The sequence below is a fragment of the Pinus tabuliformis genome, chromosome 6 (genome assembly GCF_031772625.1).
Source record: "Pinus tabuliformis cultivar Carrire ecotype Pingquan chromosome 6, CPIR1, whole genome shotgun sequence".
NCBI lineage: Eukaryota > Viridiplantae > Streptophyta > Pinopsida > Pinales > Pinaceae > Pinus > Pinus tabuliformis.
Window position 1 is genome coordinate 1764423318 of NC_142292.1, and position 11168 is coordinate 1764434485.

Here is an 11168-nt window from a genome sequence, read left to right on the forward strand (position 1 = left end):
ACTTAGTCCTACTCTATGATCAAGCAAAAGATAAGCTAGGCGCAGGAAAGCTCGAGTCTATGTGGCTAGGCCCTTATATTGTCAAGAAAGTCCTGCAGAAAGGGGCCTACGAGCTGATTGATTATGAAGGAAACCCTCTAGGGAAGCCCCGAAATGGGCTTTATTTCAAAAAGTACTATGCGTAATGCTGGTACATTTTATTGTGTACATACATGTACTTTAGTGTATTGTGTGTCGGTTTTCGAGACATAGCTACCACTTATTGTGTTTTTCGCTTCTTGTGCAGATGCCGGATGCACCTTATGTTGGTTTCGCTGATGGTGCCTGCCGCAGTACCCGCGATTTGTCTTCTGCGGCATGGGTAATCTACGATCCTCATAGCAAGCTAATAGATTGCCAGGGTGTGTGTTTAGGCCGTACTACTAACAATTTCGCCGAATACTGTGTTGTAATCGAGCTACTTGCTAGAGCAATTAATTTCGGTATTCGCGCATTGATAGTGAACCTGGACTCTCAACTTGTTGTCCACCAGCTCAATGGGCAATATTCCGTCAGAAACCATCATATTCTAAGGTTGTATTTACGTGTAAGGTTGTTAGAAAGGCATTTTGATTTTATTACATATCAACATGTTCCGAGACAATTAAACACATTATCTGATGCATTGGCCAATCATGTATTAGATAGACATTTGCATGATTTGTAACTAAAACAGTATATAAGCAAGCACATGAAAACACAATAATGAACCATAAACATATGTATATATATACGTGTGTGTCATAATGTTTGCGCCGCACGCATTACATAACCCAAAAATGATACATGTCCAAGTCCCATACAGCCATTGACAACATGTCTCTCAAAATGTACAAAAATGAAACCTAGGCGTCTAAGCACGGTGATGCTCATGATAGCATGTCACCGCCCGCACCAAACGTCTCAACAGACGATGGACGCGAGTAGATACTCCCACCGTGTGTCTCTGATACGCTCTAGGCACGTCGGCCAATCTGCCATAATCTGGTATTCCTCGAGTAAGGGCCTCAAGGTTCTGAACTAGATCATCCTCACCCTCCACCTGAGGGTCTGCTGCAGGTTGCGCTCTCCGCACGTTATGAGGCAAGTCGGCTGGTCACTCTGCACCAACATCTGCATACATATAGGTGTTGTAAGAAACAGACATGTATTACAAAAACTTGAATATGTAAAAATATTAAAAACATAAAGGGTTCTTACCTAGCTCCTCGTCCCAGTCCTCTCCCTCAGGCAACGGGAGGTCTGGATCTCCAGTAAAATCAGTGCCCGCATAGGGCCAGTCCTCCACGACGATCAACTGGTGTTGGAGCCAAATGAAGAACTCGGGCCTCCACGCCATCTGCTAGCCCCCACCTCCTCTAGGCATAAGTGGTGCCCATCGAGCCAACCTCGGCTCCCGTGGCATTGGGTCTGCCACTATGCCTCCCGGGATCCGGAATATTGGTAACCGCTCCAGGAAAAACGACACTATAATGGATCCATATCCAAACTGCTTATTGCCATCACGCTTACACTTGGTAAGCTGCCTCTTTATATTTGTTGTCACTGCCGATGCCCAATCAAACAGTGTCGGTTGCAGACACTCAGTTGCCAGCAGTAAGAGATTCTTGCTGGCCTCGTGGGGTGCCTGTATCCCAGCCGTCCGGGTGATAGTAAATAGTACCACTCGTAGCACCAAATCTGGGATAGTGACAATGTCCACCTTGGCACTGTTGGATCCAAAATGGGCCCCAGGACAAACCCTTTCCATTACCTCACCCATCTTTTCCCCGGAAGGCCTGCTACCAGACAAGATGGGTCGTACACCCCGCCGAGATAGTCCAGTAATAAAATAGACATCAGAGACATCCAACTCCAATGTCTGGTCCTTCAGGCGGAATACCTGATCCTCAATATCCCAGGCGTCCACGATAAACCTTAGTAACTCGGGCTGTGCACGTAGGTATGAGGTAAGGAAGAATTTTTTCAAGCCACAATCTCGCAACGCATCCATGCATGCGTCATCTTCCATTGCCATGGCATCTATGGCCTCGTGTTCCCTTTCTCTCCATTCTATTGACATTTTGACCAATACCTGCAACCAAAAACCGAAGATGTCATCAATAAATCAATGATGAAATCAAATATCAAAGAAAATTGCAAATCCAACGGTGAAAAGAGGGTAAAATTTAGTTCGCGCCAATGGCGCGTCTCCTTTAGAGAAAATTGCCCATTGGCGCGGACCCGTGAAGGAAACTCGCGCCAATGGGCGCAACCCTAATTTTTGCAATCCCCCTTGCAGAGGATCATTCTGTGGAGGGAAAACTAAATAAATGGAATAGAAATGGAGCTAAAGATGAGGCCTCTTACCTATTTCAAACGGCGGCTCGAATGGTCTCCTGGATTGGTCGCAATCAGCAGTTGAAATTTGCACCCAAAACCCTCCAACGGTAAACTCACAAGGTAAACAGTGAAAAGTAATTTTATTTTTACCATTCCACTATTTATAACTTCTTTTGGCTTAAAAATACATTAAAATAATGTTTTGTGGAATATTTTTATGTCAAAGTAGAGCTTTACGCTGTTTTTGAATGTTTACAGGGTTTAGTGCCACTCAAGCAACATAACGAGCTCCCTTTTTGGCTTTTTCGAGCTCGGTAAAACACGAGAAAAGATTACTTTAAGGTCTGCTTTCAGCTCTTTTCTGACCATTTAAAGAGGAAAAGATTGCCGAGTCGCTCCTCTTGACTCGTTAAATGTTAATAAGGGGCGGTCGTTTTAAGTTCTTTTTGTCGACCGTTAAAACATAAAAAGATTACCGGGTTTTTGTCGTTTCAAACTCGTTAATGGTTACGAAACGACGTGGTTTTGACCACTTTTTTACTTTTTCAGGTCGAAATCACTAATTATGAAAAGTACTCCTCGATCATAATGATCGGGCGGTTCTTTCGGGTATTATTTTATACTTTTTCGGGCCCGAGAGACACAACTTTACGAAAAAGGACATCCCTGGAGTTTCCTTTTCTGCTGTCTTTTCAAACTCTCTAAACATGAAAAGACGCCGAGTTCTTCCTTTGTCAGACTCGTTAAAACTTAATGACATCGGATTTTGTCACAACACAAGCATATGCTATCCCCATCAAGCTTGTTAAAAATAACTGGGGTACTCACCAGAAATGGCGGGGGGAAAAGAAAATTTTTGAACCATAATTATTACCGTGACGGCAGTATGTCGCTCTTGAACATGGCACTTTTCTGCTTTCGTGTCCGGTGTTATCACTGAAAATTCTGTTGCCAAAAATTTTTAGCCTAGCTTAAGGACAAGGTGTTTTCGCAGCGCATGAATCCTTTTTAGCAGTTTCGCAGTGCTACCTGTTTAGGTGATTTCGTAGCATGCTACGAAATTGGGGATTTGTTCGAGTTTTCAGTGGAGACCCAAAATCCTAGCATGCCTATTGAACAGAGTTCTGAAAGAGGGAGTTAGAAACACTGAAAAGGCGCTTGGAAGAAGTGGCGGTGTTTATGTTCCTCCTTTCAAGCTGGCGCAAATGATGAAAGGATTTATAAGATAAAAGCAGCTTGGAATATCAGCGTATGTCTTGGGATGCTCTTTGTAAAAATATCATGGGCTTGTAGAAAGTGAACGCATCAAACATTAAAGGCATTATTTCAGCTTAGATGCCTTTCCGCTAGCTGGCAAAAGCATTACAGCACGGTTGTCTGAGTTTGACATTATAGCAAAACAAGTGGAAGCAGGGGAAGGCTGGTTCTCTAAGTTGCATTGTATGTGGCAGAGTTCAAAGGGCTATGGATCTTCTCAAAATGGTACACGCAGCAAGGAACCTGTTAGTATTGAGTTACGGGAGACTGACAAGCTTATCAAGGAGGTGGAAAGGGTTTTTAGAGGTGATCATCTTGATCCTACCAATGTAGAGAAAGCTAAGGCGGCATTAAAATAGCATGAGCAATCTCTTTTTGAGGCAATTGCACGCCTTGGTGATGCATCCGATGAAGAAGATGGTCGGATGATTCATCCTCATTCTTCCCATATATACATTAGCCAAGAATGCACAGTTGTGATTGTTGGTGGAGGGTACTTTGGCCTTGAACTGGCTGCGGTTTTAAACATTAACAAGTATAAGGTTAAATGGTTTACCCTGAGCCGTGGTGCATGTCTCGTCTTTTCACTATTGATATAGCTGCTTTCTATGAGGGCATAAATGTTAGTAGAATTTCCCCTGTAACTTTTGAAAAGAAGGCAGATGGTGTAGGATTGCCTCTGTCGCTTCGAATGTTGAAGCGGAAGCAAAATAAGGAAAGGGGTGTTAGTCCCAAACAAGAAGGGTTCAGAAATAGCTTGGCAGAAGCGGTGGGGCATACTGTATGTAGCTGCTGAAGATGTTGTAGATTTACTGATGGCTGGGTTTGCATTCCGATCTGATCCTACGCACCCTCCGGATCACCGAACGGGGCCACTCATTCTCTGTTCATTCGACGAAGGTCTCTTACTGCTGCAAGGAACTTATCTCCGCCATTTTCAATAATTTGTAAGATGGGCGTGGAAAATTATCATGTTGTAGAGTTAGTTGGTGAAGGTTCTTTTGGAAAGGTGTTCAAAGGCAGGTGCAAGTACACAGGGCAGACAGTTGCTATGAAGTTTATCTTAAAGCATGGAAAGAATGAAAAAGACATTGACAATCTGAGGCAGGAAATTGAGATATTACGACAGCTGAAGCATGAAAATATCATAGAGATGCTAGATGCATTTGAAAGTCCACAGGAGTTTTGTGTTGTCACAGAATTTGCACAGGGTGAACTATTAGAGATTCTTGAAGATGACAAATGACTTCCTGAAGCACAAGTTCAGGCTATTGCTAAGCAGCTGGCGCGGGCACTTCATTATCTCCATTCTCATCGTATTATACATCGTGATATGAAGCCTCAAAATATTCTTATTGGTGCTGGAGGTGTTGTCAAGCTTTGCGACTTTGGATTTGCAAGAGCTATGTCTTGCAATACAATGGTGCTTCGTTCAATCAAAGGGACCCCGCTTTATATGGCTCCTGAACTAGTACGCGAACAACCATACAATCATACAGCAGATCTATGGTCACTTGGTGTAATCTTATACGAGCTTTTTGTTGGTCAACCTCCTTTTTATACGAATTCTATCTATACGCTTATTCGGCACATTGTTAAGGACCCAGTTAAATATCCAGACAATATCAGCCCTAATTTCAAAAGTTTTTTGAAGGGTCTTTTGAACAAGGTTTCACAGAATAGATTGACTTGGCCTGCACTTTTGGAGCACCCATTTGTACAAGAGAGCCAAGCAGAGATAGAAGCTAGAGAAGCACGTGCTGCAACTGCTGCTGCAAGAGGATGTGATGCAGCTTGGAGGGGTGAAGTCAATATTGTGATTCCCTCACCTGCTCGAAACATAGCCAGTGCACGTAGCAGTAGTTCCATAGGAAAGACACAGACAGATGATGCTTCTGAAAAGTCACAGAAACTTCTGCAAATGACTTTGTGATACGGATCATTCCAACAGTATTATCCTTAAAAAGAACATTTCTGGATCAAGAAACTTTTGTGGAAGCATTATTATTACTTAAAGTTTGGGCTAGACAGAGAAATTCTATCAATGGACCTGATTGTTTGAATGGATTCATTATATCTATAATTTTAGCATACTTAAAAACAGAAGGAGGTGGAAAGCGCATCACAGGCCAAATGACAGGGTTTCAGGCCTTTCGTGTTGTCATAGACTTCATTGCAATTTCCAGTACTTTAGAGAAGGGTATTTTCATGCAATCTCAGTCTGTTGGCAATGTGTCATTGGAGCTAAAGAGAAGGCTTCTACAATTCTTTGACGTTGTAATATGCGTTTCAATTGGATATCTTAACCTGGCATTTCGAATGACCGAGAGTGGACTGTTGAGCTTGTGGATGAGGCAGCACGTACCCTGAGATACATGAACAAATGCAAGGACAAAGGACGAGACAGAGATAAAAAAATATATAAAAAGGGCATCGATTTTGTGTGCTTCAGTTCTCAATAATCATGTTAGGCCTAAGCTTGAGGTGATCATTGATGAGGAAAAGAAGGTAACCCACTCTAGCCTTATGGAGGATACAGAGAATGTGATTCTGAATCCCAGCATAGCAAAGGTGAAACTGAAGAATGGCAACAGCAGCTATTCAATTTTGTGAGGAGTTTAGAGGAAGACTGTGTTTTTTAAATCACACAGCAGTTTCGTAGCGCGCTACGAAACTGCTGTAGGTGGTGATTTTAAACGCAGAGCAGCTATTTTGATAATATGAACGGGAATTTTGAAAGAGAGACACTTGTTCAATCAATAAAGCCTCCAGCACATTTGGGAATATGGTGATGCTCATCATTTTTGGGGTGTTAAAGAGTTGGAGACATGCTGCTACATTTTCGGAGAGTGGTGGAAGACAAGGACCGGAAAAGCAGGGGTTTTATCCGAATGCTATTGAACCATTGATGCATCCAGTATCCAAAACCAGCATGAAGCATTAACTGTTCATTTCAGCCATCTCAGCCAAACGGAAAGGAAGCCATGTGTCAAAGCTGCAAGGAGGAATCTTCTACGAAGAAGATAGAATTAAAGTTATAATTAAATTAGAACCTTTTAGAACTTCAGTTAGTGCTGACTGTATTTAATAGGTTAGTTCAATAGCGGATAGGAGTAATTAATGGCAATCATCGAGCTCCCCTCATGCTGGAGGTGGAAGCTCGAATGAGATAGAATAAGCACTCTATAAATAGCTAAGAGAGTGAGGTAATAGGGGTTGGATGTTTTGGAGAAGACTGTTCTTGGTTTATGTATAAACAAATTTCAGTAATGCAAATGACTGTGTTTTCTTCTCAGGATTCACAAAAGATCTTCTTGTTCAAATGTGTGATGGTATTCTTTCTTTAAGGTTCTTTTACAGTTTTGTTAATGCATAATCACTTAGAACTCATGAATCATGCTCTGACTTCCTGTATGCCTTGGCAAACTGTGGTTTCAAAGTTATGTTTGAACATATAGATGTAAAGTGCCCTGATTTCTATGAAAAGATAGTGTTTTTGTTTGCTGAGATATGAGAGACTCCATAAGCCCAATGGGAATCAATTCAATGTTGTCCAGCCAGCTTATTTTTCATGTGTCTTATAAGAGTTAGCCATCTTTTCTTGTCATTAGTCAATATTCATAATCTGTGAGAGAGCCCTCTCAGACTAAGGAGGCTAAGCCTTAGTCCAAAGCCTGGTTTGAAATAGTTACACAGAATCTTGCTGATTGGCAGCCTTCAGTGCTTGATTTTGTGATAACATTTTGGTGCGTCTGCCGGGAGCCTGAAGATTATTCTTTCCCGAAATCATGAAGCTGAACTTCTGAAGGTAGCAGGAGCTCAGAAGGTTTTTGAGGCTGCAAAACTACCTTGGCGACTCCATTGTTGAAGAATTCAAAATTCATAGGTTCATGGTGATTCCACTGTAGTTATGAAGGACCCAGATGCTACCATTCTTATTTCAAGGTATGCATGCATATATTTTTCAGGAATTCATGGTTTCCCAAATCATTTTCCCAAGGATGCATATTTTCTAAGGAATGGTCCAAAATTCAATGGAGAAGATTTGAGTTTAACTCTGAAGCATATAACATATTTCTGTCATTTTGCTGAGCTTCTTAGAGTTAAACATGAGGATGTTTGCATTATGTTATTCTATGATTCACTTCAAGGGAAATGTAAACAATGGATTGAAAGTTTTCCTATCAAATCCATTAAGTCATTTCAGGACTTATGGCTTATGTTTTTGGAGGAATGGATAGATAGGTCAGAGGTGGTGGCAAACTCTCCTTCAGTTCAAGGTTTCAAACAATGGAATAATGATCATAGTAAAGAAGAAACAAATGAATATTTTTCTTTGTCCTTGTCCTCATATCTAAAATCCTTTGACTGCAAGGCAGATGGTAAGATGAGATTTTTGGATGAATTTGCTGAGGACATTGAGAAAGAAATTGAAGGTTTAGAAGGTCAAATTCAGGCATATAGTTTTCATAATCATGATCATTATTTTCAGCAGCTTTATATGGCAGAACATAAGGAGAGAGTATTGTTTCCTTTCTCTTTTACGCTTGAGGAAATGCACACTGCTGTTGAAGATCAGTTTGCACAGCCGGAAAGTTACAAGAAAAATCTAGCTGATCATGTATTCTGGGATCCTGTAGCTGACTACATGGAAGAGTTTTACTCTCAAGTTTTTCAGTTTTTCTATAAAGATCAGAGGCAATTTCAGTGGCAGTGGTCATCACAATATTATTGTGGCTCTGAACTCCGATGCAGTCAAAAAACTCAAATATCAGATAAAACAGAGGATTGGCTACATTGGAAATTTCATATTGATTGAGCAGAAAGAAGTTGTTCTTGTTAGGGTAGGTAGGTAGGAAAAGGCAAATAAGCTCAAGGTTGACTGAGCATTTGTTTTTTTTTTAGTAGATGTAGATTCTTTTCTCCTACAGTGATCATCAAGCTTAAGCCCGAGGTGAAGGCCCAGAAGCTTGAAAGGGATGCTTGTCAAGCAAATTTCTGTTGTCATAAATAGATAAGGCACTGGACCTGCGAGTTCTTAGTGTACCACAAGGGCGCACTATCCCAAGTGGAGCCACTGTTATCACTGAAAATTCTGTTGCCAAAAATTTTTAGCCTAGCTTAAGGACAAGGTGTTTTCGCAGCGCATGAATCCTTTTTAGCAGTTTCGCAGCGCTACCTGTTTAGGTGATTTCGTAGCGTGCTACGAAATTGGGGATTTGTTCGAGTTTTCAGTGGAGACCCAAAATCCTAGCATGCCTATTGAACAGAGTTCTGAAAGAGGGAGTTAGAAACACTGAAAAGGCGCTTGGAAGAAGTGGCGGTGTTTATGTTCCTCCTTTCAAGCTGGCGCAAATGATGAAAGGATTTATAAGATAAAAGCAGCTTGGAATATCAGCGTATGTCTTGGGATGCTCTTTGTAAAAATATCATGGGCTTGTAAAAAGTGAACGCATCAAACATTAAAGGCATTATTTCAGCTTAGATGCCTTTCCGCTAGCTGGCAAAAGCATTACAGCACGGTTGTCTGAGTTTGACATTATAGCAAAACAAGTGGAAGCAGGGGAAGGCTGGTTCTCTAAGTTGCATTGTATGTGGCAGAGTTCAAAGGGCTATGGATCTTCTCAAAATGGTACACGCAGCAAGGAACCTGTTAGTATTGAGTTACGGGAGACTGACAAGCTTATCAAGGAGGTGGAAAGGGTTTTTAGAGGTGATCATCTTGATCCTACCAATGTAGAGAAAGCTAAGGCGGCATTAAAATAGCATGAGCAATCTCTTTTTGAGGCAATTGCACGCCTTGGTGATGCATCCGATGAAGAAGATGGTCGGATGCTTCATCCTCATTCTTCCCATATATACATTAGCCAAGAATGCACAGCTGTGATTGTTGGTGGAGGATACTTTGGCCTTGAACTGGCTGCGGTTTTAAACATTAACAAGTATAAGGTTAAATGGTTTACCCTGAGCCGTGGTGCATGCCTCGTCTTTTCACTACTGATATAGCTGCTTTCTATGAGGGCATAAATGTTAGTAGAATTTCCCCTGTAACTTTTGAAAAGAAGGCAGATGGTGTAGGATTGCCTCTGTCGCTTCGAATGTTGAAGCGGAAGCAAAATAAGGAAAGGGGTGTTAGTCCCAAACAAGAAGGGTTCAGAAATAGCTTGGCAGAAGCAGTGGGGCATACTGTATGTAGCTGCTGAAGATGTTGTAGATTTACTGATGGCTAGGTTTGCATTCCGATCTGATCCTACGCACCCTCCGGATCACCGAACGGGGCCACTCATTCTCTGTTCATTCGACGAAGGTCTCTTACTGCTGCAAGGAACTTATCTCCGCCATTTTCAATAATTTGTAAGATGGGCGTGGAAAATTATCATGTTGTAGAGTTAGTTGGTGAAGGTTCTTTTGGAAAGGTGTTCAAAGGCAGGCGCAAGTACACAGGGCAGACAGTTGCTATGAAGTTTATCTTAAAGCATGGAAAGAATGAAAAAGACATTGACAATCTGAGGCAGGAAATTGAGATATTACGATAGCTGAAGCATGAAAATATCATAGAGATGCTAGATGCATTTGAAAGTCCACAGGAGTTTTGTGTTGTCACAGAATTTGCACAGGGTGAACTATTGGAGATTCTTGAAGATGACAAATGACTTCCTGAAGCACAAGTTCAGGCTATTGCTAAGCAACTGGTGCGGGCACTTCATTATCTCCATTCTCATCGTATTATACATCGTGATATGAAGCCTCAAAATATTCTTATTGGTGTTGGAGGTGTTGTCAAGCTTTGCGACTTTGGATTTGCAAGAGCTATGTCTTGCAATACAATGGTGCTTTGTTCAATCAAAGGGACCTCGCTTTATATGGCTCCTGAACTAGTACGCGAACAACCATACAATCATACAGCAGATCTATGGTCACTTGGTGTAATATTATACGAGCTTTTTGTTGGTCAACCTCCTTTTTATACGAATTCTGTCTATACGCTTATTAGGCACATTGTTAAGGACCCAGTTAAATATCCAGACAATATCAGCCCTAATTTCAAAAGTTTTGTGAAGGGTCTTTTGAACAAGGTTTCACAGAATAGATTGACTTGGCCTGCACTTTTGGAGCACCCATTTGTACAAGAGAGCCAAGCAGAGATAGAAGCTAGAGAAGCACGTGCTGCAACTGCTGCTGCAAGAGGATGTGATGCAGCTTGGAGGGGTGAGGTCAATATTGTGATTCCCTCACCTGCTCGAAACATAGCCAGTGCACGTAGCAGTAGTTCCATAGGAAAGACACAGACAGATGATGCTTCTGAAAAGTCACAGAAACTTCTACAAATAACTTTGTGATACGGATCATTCCAACATTATTATCCTTAAAAAGAACATTTCTGGATCAAGAAACTTTTGTGGAAGCATTATTATTATTACTTAAAGTTTGGGCTAGACAGAGAAATTCTATCAATGGACCTGATTGTTTGAATGGATTCATTATATCTATAATTTTAGCATACTTAAAAACAGAAGGAGGTGGAAAGCGCATCACAGGCCAAATGACAG

General features: G+C 41.4%; 2 pseudogenes; both read left to right on the plus strand.

Annotated features, from left to right (window-relative positions):
• Positions 1-4951: 4951 nt before the first annotated feature.
• Positions 4952-5551, plus strand: LOC149266001 (serine/threonine-protein kinase TIO pseudogene; annotated as a pseudogene).
• A 4807-nt stretch (positions 5552-10358) lies between these two features.
• Positions 10359-10958, plus strand: LOC149266002 (serine/threonine-protein kinase TIO pseudogene; annotated as a pseudogene).
• The last annotated feature ends 210 nt before the right edge of the window (positions 10959-11168 follow it).